Source organism: Balaenoptera physalus (genome assembly GCF_965194825.1).
Source record: "Balaenoptera physalus genome assembly, chromosome: 11".
NCBI classification, from domain to species: domain Eukaryota; kingdom Metazoa; phylum Chordata; class Mammalia; order Artiodactyla; family Balaenopteridae; genus Balaenoptera; species Balaenoptera physalus.
The window spans coordinates 26,594,926-26,609,368 of record NC_138896.1 but is presented as its reverse complement, the minus strand read 5'-3'; the positions used below and the strand labels follow the sequence as shown (position 1 = coordinate 26,609,368).

Genomic DNA, 14,443 nt, shown 5'->3' with positions numbered 1-14,443 from the left:
GATAGTCACATTAGTAAACAAGGATAGAGAGGATTTAATGAGTGGGAGTGCCTGGAAAACACTAAAATGACACGAAGGCAGAGGGTGTGTAGGCAGAAGAGGAAGGATGTTCTGTCAAAAGATACAGTAAATGTTTCATTCTAGGGGAATTTAATATATGAAGCAAGTAGACTTAATTTTAGATGAGTATCAAACATATTCTCAGATGTAAGTTAATTTTCCTATATCAATGAGGCTTCAAGTTTGGCAATAGAATATGATTGTGAGTTTCTGAATTGACAGAAACTATTGTCAGGGAATTGACAATTGAAGGCACGATTGTTAAGATATCCAGAATTGGGAAATTGAGGGCTTGTTAAAATATGGCCCAAATCCAGACCTTGTGAGATAATTGCCTACTTGAGCTGGCATTTGTAATCAGGTGTGACTGTGTGCCATCCTTACATCCTGTAAGTTTAGGGGTTTGGATAGCTAGGGGTAAGCTGTTTATAAACAGAAAAGAAAATAGTTTTATAACATAAAGTTTCCCATGGATTTATTTGCCTTGGGTCACATTCTGTCATTCCTGATGTAACACATATGCTATTTACATTATAATCATATCGTTAAAGCTATAGATATCTCTGCAGATGTGGATAGAAATGAAACATTTCTATTCCTTTTGTTTTGTTCTTTCCATTGGGTATCCTGTTGTACTTCACTCTCTTGTCAGATTGGAAGCTCTGAAAGCACATGTTTCAAGTAGGAGGTGTCTCTTTGCTCTCCTCTGCAGGTGTCTGGTATCAAGCCACAAGCCCAGGGGACCTCCAATAAATAGACCTTTACCGCTACAACTGCAACTACCAGATATAAAGATCAATAGAATAAAAAACGGAGTCCTACTCCAGGCTCCATGGTAATTTTGTTTTGACGAAACCCCAGGGCCAGTAAGGAGGGATCTATGGGCGGGAAAGACTGGAGAAGAAGGAAATTTTACCTGGTTTCTTATAATGACAAAACACATAAACTTGTTGAACACAGAAACGCTCTTCTAAGCATCTCCTGTGGACTAAGTGGGAAGGAAAGAGAAAGAGATAGATTGCATTTCTCTTCAAATACACAGGTTTGTCAAACTCCTTCCTCCCATAATATCTAAGAAAATGAATGCAGTGTATTTCTTTACCCTGAACGTGGTCTATTCCATCATCATTGTCATTTCAGTAGAAATGCATTTCCCCTCAGAGGATGATTTAAATAAAAGATTCCCCACTTGTAATCCAAGCTCCTTGGCCTCTGTGTTCCATTTCCTTTTCCTTCACATTTTCTTAATTTTTTAAAATTTTATCTTTGAACTATTTAGTTCAAATTGTGTTTAGAAAAAAGAGGCCTCTTTTATCAAAGGGAATAGAGATATGGTGGTTGGCTATTTCATTCACATTCTCCATCTAAATGTAATTTCAACACCTTTTTGTTTTGCATTTTAGCAAATATAGATATTTGTACAGAGGAATTTAGCTAATTTACATCAGTATCAGAAAAAAATACTCTTTGGGGTTTTTTAGCTACTAATTCTGCAAGGAAAGCTTGTTAGTGGTTTTAGGGTAGGATTTTAAAAAAAGAAGAAAAGTGGGGTCATCAATGAAAGGTCTGCCCTGCTCTTCTGACTTTAAGGCCATGCCTAGTTTTCAGGTCTATAAACTTCTAATATCCTCTAGACCCTCCTTCAATATGTACAGAATTCCAGCATTTGAGCTACTGATATGATGGCTTGCAGATCTGTCCTAAGGATTTTTTTCTTAATACATAAGAGGTTCTGTGGGACATCAGACTTTCTCTAGTCAATACTTTTTTTATATATTTAAAATAGATAATCAACAAAGATCCACTGTATACCACAGGGAACTCTGCTCAATATTCTGTAATAACCTAAACAGGAAAAGAATTTGAAAAAGAATAGGATACATGTATATGTATAACTGATTCACTTTGCTGTACACCTGAAACTAACATATTGTTAATCAACTATACTCCAGTATAAAATTTAAAATTTTTTAAAAATACTTTTTTAAATGATAAATTTGTCAAACTCTAGGGCCTTGAAAAGGAGGCCTCCATGCTGCATTTTTCTAAAGTTTCCATTTCCTTCATTCTTCACTGTAACAATATTGTGTTTTCCTTTGACTTTCTTTCCTTGCTGCTGGGTAAATTGATCCTTCTTCATATTTGTTTCCCCAAACTCCCTCAACTTCATGTATCTCTTGGCACAGGGCTGCCTATAAGCACCTTAGAAAATAGAGCAAAACAAAATATTCAGCTATGTGGCTAATGAGGTAGTATAGTATTTATAATAGCAATGTCATAATTTAATTAAACAAATTGCATTATACCCCAAAATGCTATTTTACTGCTATTAAAATAATGATTGTAAACAATTTACAATGATACAAGAAAATACTTATTATATAATAAGTTATTATAGCAACTACAAAACTATGGATAATATAATCTCAACTGCATTCAAAAGTGTATACATAGAAAAAAGGCTGGAATGTAGTACACCAAAATATACAATGATTATCTATGATCGTTCAGCTTATTTTACAAATATTCTATCTTGAGCATGTACTTCCAGCACAAAGTACTGACAGCCAATTTACTCAGAGCCTACTGGATGTTTGGTACTGCGCTAGGTGCGTGCAGCTATTATCACATTTAATGCTTGGCACACACTGTAAAGTAGTTATGAATTTCATTTTGCATAGAAGAAACCGTCATCTCAGAAATGTTGTATAAATCATATTAGGTCACACAGCTAGTAATAATAATTTTCATCCCCATTTTACAGGCGAAAACACCAAGGCCCAGAGAGATTAATTAACTTGCTTAAGGTCATCTTGCAAATAAGTAGCAGTATGGATTTGAACCCAGATCTTTCCGAGTGCAAATGTTGAAGTATTTCCAACATATCACACTGTCTCTCTAAAAACAAATAAACAATGACAATGGCAACAAAAAAAGTACGTTAAAAAGTGTGATAAAGAAAGAAGGATATCCAGTAGGAAACAGGAATATTTTGTCTCTGCATCATTATCTCAGCTGGTTAGCTGTTCTTGCTAAGCCCTCTGATCATTGTTTGTAGATCTGTGTATTATGTATGAAACACACAATACCTTTTTCATAGTGTCTGTCTTCTGAGAATTTCAAAATTCACATAATAAATATTTCCTGATGTCTTAGTAAATGTTTTTTGTTGTTTTATCTAGTAATAATCCTTGTTTAACACAAATTAAACTTCAGAGAGTTGAAAAGTTTGTATCCATTCCCAGTCTGCAAATAATGCATGCTTGGAGATTATATTCATAGTGTTTTTTCTTGACTAATGGTTTCCTGTTATTGGGCTCAGAAAATGCATATAAAAAGTGCAAACATTACTGGCATAAATATGGTATGTCACCAAAAACTGCTGTGGAAACTCAAAGATAGATAAGAAATAATGAGGTTTATAGATTCATTAGCATTTGAATGATGAAACATGTATATGTGTTACTTCTTTGATCAATACTGCCCTGGAGGGAAAGTACTGTATTTAATTGTCTTTCACAGACCTTCCACTGTGGACATCTGGTTGTTATACAGTCCTGTAGCAGGACATTTCATTGCCTCAGTGTTGTTCAATTCAAGTTCCTATTTTATTACCAGCGATGGTATATGTTATGAGAAAAATGTATGAAAAGCCTGGTCAGAATGCTAGAAACACAGCCAGGAGGGTGCCTCTATTCTCTCTGCATTGCCTGGACTTGACTAGGAGGCATGCTATAGGTAAACATGTCATATCATTCTAGGTAGTTTTCAAATTTGAGTGATTTTATTATATATGTTGTTTTAATTATCTACATCTGTGAGCTATTTCATTAGATGAGTTCCACTGCATTATGAATGCTTCCTTGTCGTAGACGCCTTTCATTTTGCAATCTCACAAATTTGTGAACTTTGCGTATGCATAAAAGGCCAAGACAATGTTTAATTGTGGGGAAAAAATCAAGTGCATTAGAGGCAGAGAGACCTGGCATCAAGTGCTGACATCATTGTTTTCCAGCTATGTGATTTTTCAGGAAAGTATTCAATCCATGAATGCGTTAGTTTCCTAATCTGTGAAATGGGGACATTAGTACCTATCTCATGGAATCTTAAACAAGTAGCACCAATAAAAAAGCCTGACTCATTGTGTAAATTATTTTCTTTCTCCCTTGTACCTCTTTTCAGTTATCTGTACTGACAAAGTATTTAGAGTGAGCTAGTGTACGTAGTAATAATCTAAAACAAAATTTAGTAAAAGTTTATTTTTTTTAACTAGAAATGTATTAGATGATGTTTATGGGGGAGGGGCAGAGGTTTGCCTAGTTGAAGCGTGTATTACAATTAGGCACCTCGGTGCTGGCCAGTTAACATGGAAGCGTGTGCTGCAGAAGCAAACACACGGCTGATGGGAGCTAGCAGCCAGTGTGGGATGTCAAATATACCCTGAATAATCTGTAAGTGGATAACTGAGAATTTCTTATATTCAGTTTCTATGCTTATGACCTGGTGGCACACATGAGGGAAGGGGTAATCCAGGAGTTAATGGAGGGCAAATTCTAAAATGCCCCGAAACTTATCTTGCTGTAGGGAAGGATGCCGGTGCCTACCAGGTTTCTGCTTGTTAATTTCTGTGGTTGCTGCTACTGGGGAAATTGTCCTCATTTGCATTGTCTTTCAGTGACCTACCTGGAGGCAAACACCTGCAGACACTTTATGTTCACAGAAGTATCACTTGGGACAGAGACCCACATCCATTCCGTGCAACCAACTATGTTAAAATAACATTATGGGCAAATATTTCAAAGCTTAACATTTCAAATGGTCGCTTCACATACTATTTTACCCTCTCTTATAGCTCTTGAGTAATATATATCGCTGCCAACATAACTTCTTGGCCACTCCTTTGCCGTGTGTTTTTAACTTTTCAGATGGAATTCTTACAGAGGTTTAATTGTAGGAGTTCAGTAACTGCATTCACCTTTTTTAAGAGAAAAGAAAAAGTCCCTGGTGAAAGAATGACTTGATTTCAGTGGGAATAAAAAAGAATAAAAAAATAAAGCAGAAATGAATTTGGAAATGTGATTAGTTATATGTTACTTACAAATTATGCATGTGTGCGTGATTACATATTAAAGAGAATCTGTTATAAAAATTATCATTTGCATAGTGTACCATATATAAATTTGTTTATTCTAAATATAAGTATATATGTATGTATAATGAAAAATATATATTGTCCACATAATTATAATTTATAAATTTTACATTTTAAGAACAATGGTCTGGACAGGAAAATTCTGAATGTGTATTAGCATTTTTTAAGAGGTATAAGTTTTTTAAAAAAAATTATGTCCTTTGACATAGAATTTAGAATTCTCCGAAATAATGGTTTGGAGTTGAAATGTTTCCTTTCTTGAATTAATGTTCAAAGTCTCGTTTTATTTAATTAATTTATTTTTATTTGTATGCATGTGTGTATGTGCTTTAATAGTTATAGCAAAATAGATTCAGCTGGTTTGGGGTTACATAAGATTTTTTTTTTTAAAGTACTTCTTCCCTCTGTAATGTCAAGATACTGTTTACACTGAAGCTATAAACTTTATGTTGGCTTAGTTACAGAGCTCACTGAAGGAGGAAATGAGTCATATTTAAAGAAAAATAGGTTAACAGTTTTCAAAGTGATCATGACAAATTAATATGTTTAGCGCAAATGCAGTCAAAATGCATTTTAATTTTAATACAAGCTTCAAGTAGGCAAACCTCTGCCCCTCCCCCATAAACATTACCTAATACATTCTAGTTAAAAAAAATAAACTTCTACTAAATTTTGTTTAGATTATTACTACGTACACTAGCTCACTCTGAATACTTTGTCAGTTATTATGTTTTTTAATGGCTGAAATAACTAAAAAGTCTGTCTTAAAGACTTCTTTCCCTTAGGCAGCCATACTTAAAGATTCTGGTGTTTAGGTTTTAGCTTTTCATTTAACGCCTTCTTAACCATGGAAATAAAGAATAAAATTTGGGGTATTTTATATACATGACATTCACCAATTAATCTTTTTACTGGTATCGGGAAGCATCAGGTAGATCCTCTTAACGACTACTGGTGGTAGATTGGGTTCATGTGTATTTTGAAGATGAGGAAACTGAGAGACAGAAACGAAATATTATGTTACATACACATGCAGAGACGGGATGTGGCCATACATATATTCTACTTAGTGATCCTAGGCCTCACATTATAAGAGCAAACAGCAGATGAACTCCCATTTCCAGTAAGGCTGCAAAGCCCCCGGCCAAGACACCTTCATTCCTTCATTGCCGCGCAGTAGCCATCATCCTGCTAGCGCCTGCGTCTTTTCTCCTCAACTAGACTGCAGCTTATGAGGATTTATACTTTCTTATTACCGTCCTACTCCACGCTGTCCAACATTCTACTTTCCATAAGGATCAAGTTTTATTAGATATTTGGTTGAAAAAAATTCCTGTGAGTATTGTAGTGCACATAGAATGATTTACTTTGTAGAGTTAAAATATTTAAAGAAATGAAAGGAATACAGTGGATGCTGAAATAAGTGGGGCTTTTTAGAAATTATTATTATTTTTTAAAAACTTTTTATTTTATATTGGAGTATAGCCAATTAACAATGTTGTGATAGTTTCAGGTGCATAGCAATGATATCTATTGATGTGATTCATACATCTCAGAACTAAGTTCAGTATCACCTATTATGGCTTTTAATAATGGTTACTTTCTATTTTCTTCTAGGAAACCATCAGGTGTCTCCTGGGCCCATAACAGAATCTGCCTGCTCTTCCTGAGCAGAATTCAAGATTCACTGTGCTCCCGGGCTGTAGCCACTAAGTGGGGAAGCTGAGGCATTTCCACTCCTCAGATCAGGTAAAATAAATCCTAGCTTCAAGAGAAGAGTAGCTTGATTTTGTTTGGATGTGAATTCTCCTTAATGGAGAATTGTAATCATCACATGTTGAATATATTTGCTGCTATTTTCATTTCCCTTGTATAGAATAATCCAGCCAGGGAGAGTTTGGGGGAAGAAACTGGAAATGTATAGAACTGCTAGGAAGAGATGCTCCAACCCCTCGTTAGACTTTGAGACCAGCTCAGCTGATTAGTGGATAGACATGATCCCTCTCTCTGATGGAATTCATGTTAATTTTGAAAATCTAAAACCAAAGACTCATTACCCCCAAGAGGATGTGTTCTAAGTCAGGGTGCAGAAGAGGCCAATGGATGTGCCCGGCATATCCCTCCCACAGCCCATGGGTGTATAGTAGAATCAGAAGTTGCCAGGATAAATTTCTCCCCAAGCAATCTCTTTTCCTAGTTTTTCCATGAAGAAACCTGACACAGATCTGAAAATATTAATTTCTAATTACCAGCGTCTTCATTTGCAAGTTCTGTTCGTGTTTCCTTCTCCCGCTCCCAGCCCACCTGCTCTTACCCCTGGTACCTTTCAGCGAGGGGAAGAGAATCCAGGAGGGGAGACTGTGAACTTAGTCACAAAATAAGTCAAGGGAGAAATGAAGTACTAATTAAGAAAGCCTGGGTGTTATGCAAATGCTCCTGCACCAAAGGCAGCCTAATGAATGTGCCCGGAGTGGCTGGGCGTCTTCGCCGCGCCGACAGCTGGCTCCCAGGAAGGTCAGGCGCAGGCGGGCGCGAGGGAGCATAATCCTTCAGATTGGCAGCTCTGCCCCCTGGTCACCGTTTGATTATCTCCCAAATTGCTGTATTTCACAGAGATAATGATTTTTTATGGTCACAGATTTGAAGACAACTGCTGTATCCTCAGGGTTGTCGTTCTGCAAGGAGCCGCGGCTGCTTCCTTCAGAGGACAGAGAGGGGAGAGAGAGTTTCTTCTCCTTTTCTCTCCCTTGCAACTTCCTGGAATGTTTTCTTATCATCATGAAAGCAATACCTATTATTAAGGGAACCACCCCAGTTCTGATTAGTCCCAACCCTTTCCCTGTTCCTTATCCAGTGCTTGGGTCTGGAAGTCTCTTACTCTCCTCTTCCAAGTGTTCCAGAACTTTCTCATACTCAGGAGAAGGATGCTTTTCTCTCTGCAAACCTCAAATTGTCTGTGCGTAAAATGAGAAGAGGAAGGTTCACCTGGTGCCTCTTGAGAATCATGTGTATGAGTGTAAGAGTGAATGTGGATGTGTGGGTGTGTGGGGTAATTCATCCGCACCATTACTTGGGGCCCATCTAGGAGCTCAGGACGGAGCAGGTCACCTCCGCTGAACCCAGGTGGAGCTTGCCCAAGGTGGGGAATGAGGCTGTGAGTTCTTTTTTTAAAATGTTTATTGAAATGCAGTTGATTTACAATGCTGTGTAAGTTTCAGGTGTACAGCAAAGTGATTCAATTATATATGTACGTAAGTATACATATATATATATATATATTCTTTTTCAGATTGTTTTCCATTATAGTTCATTACAAGATATTGAGTATAGTATGCTGTGCTATACAGTAGGTCCTTGTTGGTCGACCAATATCATTTGAGTTCTTTTAAAAAGCCTTCAAGGTGGAAACTTTTGGCGGGGGTTCCCAAGTAGGATTTTCATTTAATTCTGATGTAAAAGCAATCAGGAAAAAAAAATGTTTAACCATATGATTACTCCCCTTGAAGACTGGTTTATTTAACATTAGTTAAATGATTACTTGTGAGCTCAGGACTAACAGGAACATACTTATTTTTCTTTAAGAGAGTGACCACCGAAGTTGCGAAGTTCCAGCATGAACTTGATTGTCTGTTGATACTGGGACGTGACTGTAGTAATCTGAGCCCAATTTCTGCAAGGATGCTCTTCTGACCTGGTAAGGGAACATCAAGGTTTTACCACTGGAAGCGCTGCAACTTGGAAACCATCATGTTTCAGTTCAGCCTTAATTATTTCAACATTGCTGGCATTTTAATATTTATGAAGAAAAGGATTGCCTGGAATTCATATTTTAAATCAATTCTCTCATCTTAATTGAAGGAAAGGTAAACAGTGTAAATGAAACCCACTTGGCTTGAGGTCTTGCTGATGTGAATCTAGAAAACACAAATTCAAAGGTGGCTTGATTTTATCCTGTTTCCTATCAAATATTAATTTCCTAATATTTTTCACTATTTCTACTGCATTTAGTTAATATGCATTTATTTTATTTTAAAGTATGAAAGTTATTTATATGTGGGGGTCTATGTGTTGATCTACAGAGCTGACTTCAGAATTTAAAAAAGGGAATATACCATCATTTATCTTCCCACATCTGCAACTAAAAAAAATGCAAAACTGAGTGCTTCTGCTAGGTTGACTACCCACACATGCATCAGCAGGTCTAGCCATTTTTTTTTTTTAACCTGAAAGGCCTGTCTCTACTCCCAGATAAGTTTACATTGAGAAATATGTTACCAGCCTCACTAGAGAGATAAGATGCTTCCTTGGCATTTTGGTGCACATTCATATCATGAGTAACAAAGCCTGATTTTTTTTTTAGACATTATAACGGCCCTCTGTATTCTCAGGGGATTGATTCCAGGATCCCTGCAGATACCAAAATCCATGGATCCCTTTTACAAAATGTTGTAGTACAGTTGGCCCTCAGTATCCATGGGTTCCAGATCCGTGGTTGGTTGAATCCCTGGATGGAACCTGCGTATAGTGAGGGCTGCCTGTAAATTATTTTTCAACAGTTTCAATGATTCTTCCCAGGTATTGCTCTAGGAGTAAAGGAAAAAAAAAACATTTAGCAAGGTTAGGAGGGCAAGGTGAAGGGATTGGGATTGCTGTTCTAGATGGGCTGGCCAGAGCTCTTGAGCAGCTGGTATTGAGCTGAGACTTGGAAAGCCATGTGCATATCAAGGGGAAGAGTGTCCAGACAGAAGAAACAGGGGAGGTCATGCATGACTTTTTTGAGAAATAGCAAGGAGAGCATTGTGTCTGGAATGGAGTATATACAAGGGAAAGGGTGGGAGACGAGAATTGGGCATGGCTTGGAACCAGGTCATAGATGTTTTATAGATGATGTGGGGAGCGTGGATTCTGTTCTAAGTGGAATGGACAGCTTTAAACAACCTTCTGCAGATGGATGTTGAGGATTTCCACTGTTCACAATGATGAAAACACTGAAGTGGACATCCTTGCGTATAAACCTTTGTATGTGTACGTTCATTCATCCATTAAATAAATGTTATTGAGCGCCACTCTGTGCCACTGCTGTGCTAGGCACTGGGGATCCAGTTGTGAAGAGAGCAGACATAGTTTTTCCAACACAGGGCTTATAGTATATGGGGTATATGAGCTCCTGTATTTATCTTCAGTGTATATTTTAATTATTTTTAAGGGGCCAGTCTTAGAAATGAAATTACTCCATCAAAATGGATGCTCATTTCAAATCATACATACATGGATTATATATTTAAAAGTAAATATCCATACTGTTCCCAAGAAAAGTTGTACCACTGCATATACAGTCATATAGTTTCACTTCTAAATATTTAAAATATACAAATGTTATAATGCTATAAGGACTAACTTTCCATGTTGATCACTGTGGAAATATTAAGTGTATCTGCAGCATAAATTTCTGAGTGGAATTGCTGGGTCACATGGCATGTTCATTTATAATTTTTTGGATAGTGCCAAACTTATGTCCATAGAAGTTGTACTAAGCAGTGTATGAAAGTGTTGTTTCACATAAACTACCTGCCTCCTTGATAGGTGCAAAATGGTATCTGTGTAGTTTCAATTTGCATTTCCCTTATTAGGAATGAGTTTGAGCATAGTTTAATATGTTTTAGAGCCATTTATTTGTATTTCTTTTTTTGGTGAATTTTCTGTTAATGCATTTTGCCCATTTTTTTTTTTTGCACTAGTTTGTTGGTATATTTATTATTTATTTATATAAGCTCCTTGTGTTTTAAAGAAGTATGTGTTACACATATGTTCCCCAGTTAGTAATCTTTTTCGTTTTGGTTTTACTTATGGAAGTTTTTGCTACACACAGATTTTTTTTTTATTTTTATAGAATTGAATTATTTTATCTTTTCTTTTATGGGTTTAATGTTTTGTCTTCTAGGGGAAGGTTTAAATGAGTTGCAAATTCTATAAATTCATAAGATTCTGGTTTGAGTTTATAATTATGTCTGCCTTTCTCTCTTCTTTTGAATTTAAGTTGTTTGCGGGCAGAATTTGTGTGAATTAGCTTGTATAAGTGGCTTTATATGAACAAATCCATTTAATCCCTATAATATCCCAAAGAAGTTGGTACAATTATTATTGTCATTTTACAGAGGAGTAATCTGAGGCTCAGAGAGGTTGAGTCACTTGCTTAGTATCACGCAGCTACCAAGTTAAGGTGTCGGGATTCCAGATCATGTATTAGGATGCATGGGAGGCATAGTCAATGAAAGTTAATGGATTTTTCTGTAGAACAGAATCAACTGTTGCAATCTGTGACCATAGGATACCAAGTGTCACCATAATCACCCTCTCCCAGACCCCGACTCCCCCCCAACATAGATGAACCATCCCGAGACAGCTGTGCAAAAAGTATATTTTTCCAAAATCATATGTAAAAGAGTCTAAAGCTGAACTTGTTGAACAATGTTTCTCTTTCTCATATAGAGACATTAAAAAAATGGGAATTCCTTCCCTGCCCCTCCTTATACCAAGAGAGGTTTGCATACAAAGCTTTCTAGACTTATCTGTGGGGTTGAGCTTAAGCCATCAGCCAAGCACAAACCTAATGATGACCTAGAACTGGACAACAGTGGATTTAGGCATGGGCAACACCAAGAGGTATGAGTCATGTAAGTTCTTAAGCTCTAATGTGCTACCCATTTCGAACTGCACGACACCTGTGTGCTGCATTTGATTCGCAGCATCTGTATGGGCAGGGAAACTTAAAGGAGTCTTCAAAGAGGCAACATGCTGGCACTGCCCTCTTGAATGGGGTTTCTGGTTAACAAATTGATCAACTGGACAATGTCATTCCATCCGAATACCCGTACTAAACAAAACTAAAAAGGCTACCTTTGCACATTTTCAGACAATAAATATATAAGTTTGTCTTTGTGGCAACCTCTGGGTTCCTATTGAAGGAACATCATTAATCACTTCATTCAATGTTGGCTATGTTTATCAATTTTTCACCCCAGAAGCATTTTTCTTATTTTTAAGTGAGTAATGCTAACTATAAACATTAAAATAAAATCACTTTACCTCCTTTTAACTCTAGACTTGACTTTTCTGTATCTAAGTATCCACTCTCCTATGCACAGCACCACTGATAAAAATGTAGGAAATTGACCCCAGTTTATTCAATGTATGTTTAGTGTGAACCTGCTACTTGCCAGGAAATCTGAACCCCTGAATTCCAGGACTCAGAGAGCTTTGGCAGGGCATCATGCAGAACTATTATAGCTTATTATCATTATGACATGTTAGGAAGATCTAGAAGAACAACTGAAAAGTGTAAGGTAGATATTGGAATTATGCTTAATATAATCATGCTGGAGACTTAAAATGTAGAGCTGCATTGAAGATTGATCTTTCACATAGAAATACATTTTTATTATTCTAAGTGCTTATGATGAGTCAACTGATATGCTTTTAAAAATAGCTTTATTGAGAAATGATTCACATACATACAATTCATCCATGTAAAGTATAGAATTCAGTGGATTTTAGTGTATTCACAGATATGTGCAACCATCACCATGGTGAATTTTAGAGCATTTTAACACTCTCAAAAGAAACCTCATACACTTTTAGCTCTCAGCCCCTATTCTCCCAACACCCTCCTCCTAGCTGTAGGCAACTACTAACCTACTTTCTGTCAACATAGCTTTCCCCGTTCTGGACATTTCATATGAGTGGAATATATATGTGATCTTTTGTGACTAGCTTCTTTCACTTAGCATCGTGTTTTCAAGGTTCATCCATGTTGTAGCATGTATCAGTACTTCCTTTCTTTTTTTTTTTTAAATTTTTATTTATTTATTTATTTATGGCTGTGTTGGGTCTTCGTTTCTGTGCGAGGGCTTTCTCTAGTTGCGGCAAGTGGGGGCCACTCTTCATCGCGGTGCGTGGGCCTCTCACTGTCGCGGCCTCTCTTGTTGCGGAGGACAGGCTCCAGATGCGCAGGCTCAGTAGTTGTGGCTCACGGGCCTAGTTGCTCCGCGGCATGTGGGATCTTCCCAGACCAGGGCTCGAACCCGCGTCCCCTGCATTAGCAGGCAGATTCTCAACGACTGCGCCACCAGGGAAGCCCCTTTCTTTCTTTTTTATGGCCAAGTAATATTCTGCTGTATGGATATACCATATTTTGTTTCTCTTTTCATCAGTAATTGACACCTGGGTTGTTTAAACCTTTGGGCTATTGTGAATAAGGCAGCTATAAACATTTGTATTTAAGTTTCTGTGTGGACATCTGTCTTAATTTCTCTTACATATATATCCAGGAGTAGAATTCTGAATCATATGGTGACTCTGTGTTTAATCTTTTGATGAACTGACAGACTTTTCCAAACTCGCTTCACCATTTTATATTGTCTCCAGCAGTGTATGAGGATTCCAACTTTTCTATATCCTCACAAACAGTTGTTATTAGTTGTTAGTAATTTTGATTATAGCCAACTTAGTGGCTATGAAGTGGCATGTCTTTATAGTTTTAGTTTGTTGTTCCCTGATGGCTAATGATTTCCAGCATCATTTTGGGTGCTTATTGGCCATTTGTATCTCTTCCTTGGAGAAATGTCTATTCATATACTTTGCGTACTTTGTAACTGGGTTGCCTTTTTACTATTGAGTTGTAAGAGTTCTTTATGTATTACGGATAAAAGTACCTTATCAGATATATGATTTGCAAATATTTTCTTCCATTCTGTGGATTGTTTTTTCACTTTCTTGATGGTATCCTTTGAAAAATGAAAGTTTTTAATTTTGATGAAGTCAAATTTACCTATTATTTTTCTTTTGATGCTTGTGCTTTTGGTGTCATGTCTAAGAACTTTTTGCCCCAACCAAGGTCATGAAGGTTTACCCGTCTATTTTTTTTCTGAGGGTATGTAGTTTTAACTCTTATTTTAAGTCTTTGATATATTTTGAGTTTGTTTTTCCATATGGTGTGAGGTAAGGGTCCAAAATTAATTCTTCTGCATGGGGCTACCCAGTTGTCCCAGCACCATTTGTTGAAAGGCTATTGTGTCCGCATTGCATCATCTTGGAAATTTTGTCTAAAAACAGTTGACCATAGATATATGGATTTATTTATAGACTTTCAATTCCATTCCATTGGTCTGAATGTCTGTCCTTGTGCTGGTACCACACTGTCTTGATTACAGTTGCTTTGTAGTGAGTTTTGAA

At 36.9% G+C, this 14,443-nt stretch overlaps 1 protein-coding gene across 2 annotated transcripts in view; it reads left to right on the top strand.

Annotated features, from left to right (window-relative positions):
- The window catches only part of LOC309637314 (uncharacterized protein), a 537,821-nt gene that overhangs the window by 289,773 nt on the left and 233,605 nt on the right, over positions 1–14,443 (top strand). For both annotated transcript variants that reach the window (XM_082411732.1, XM_082411731.1), the window contains one exon: positions 6,830–8,906. The gene's annotated coding sequence lies outside the window, so the exon portion shown is untranslated. The remainder of the gene's footprint in view (positions 1–6,829; positions 8,907–14,443) is intronic.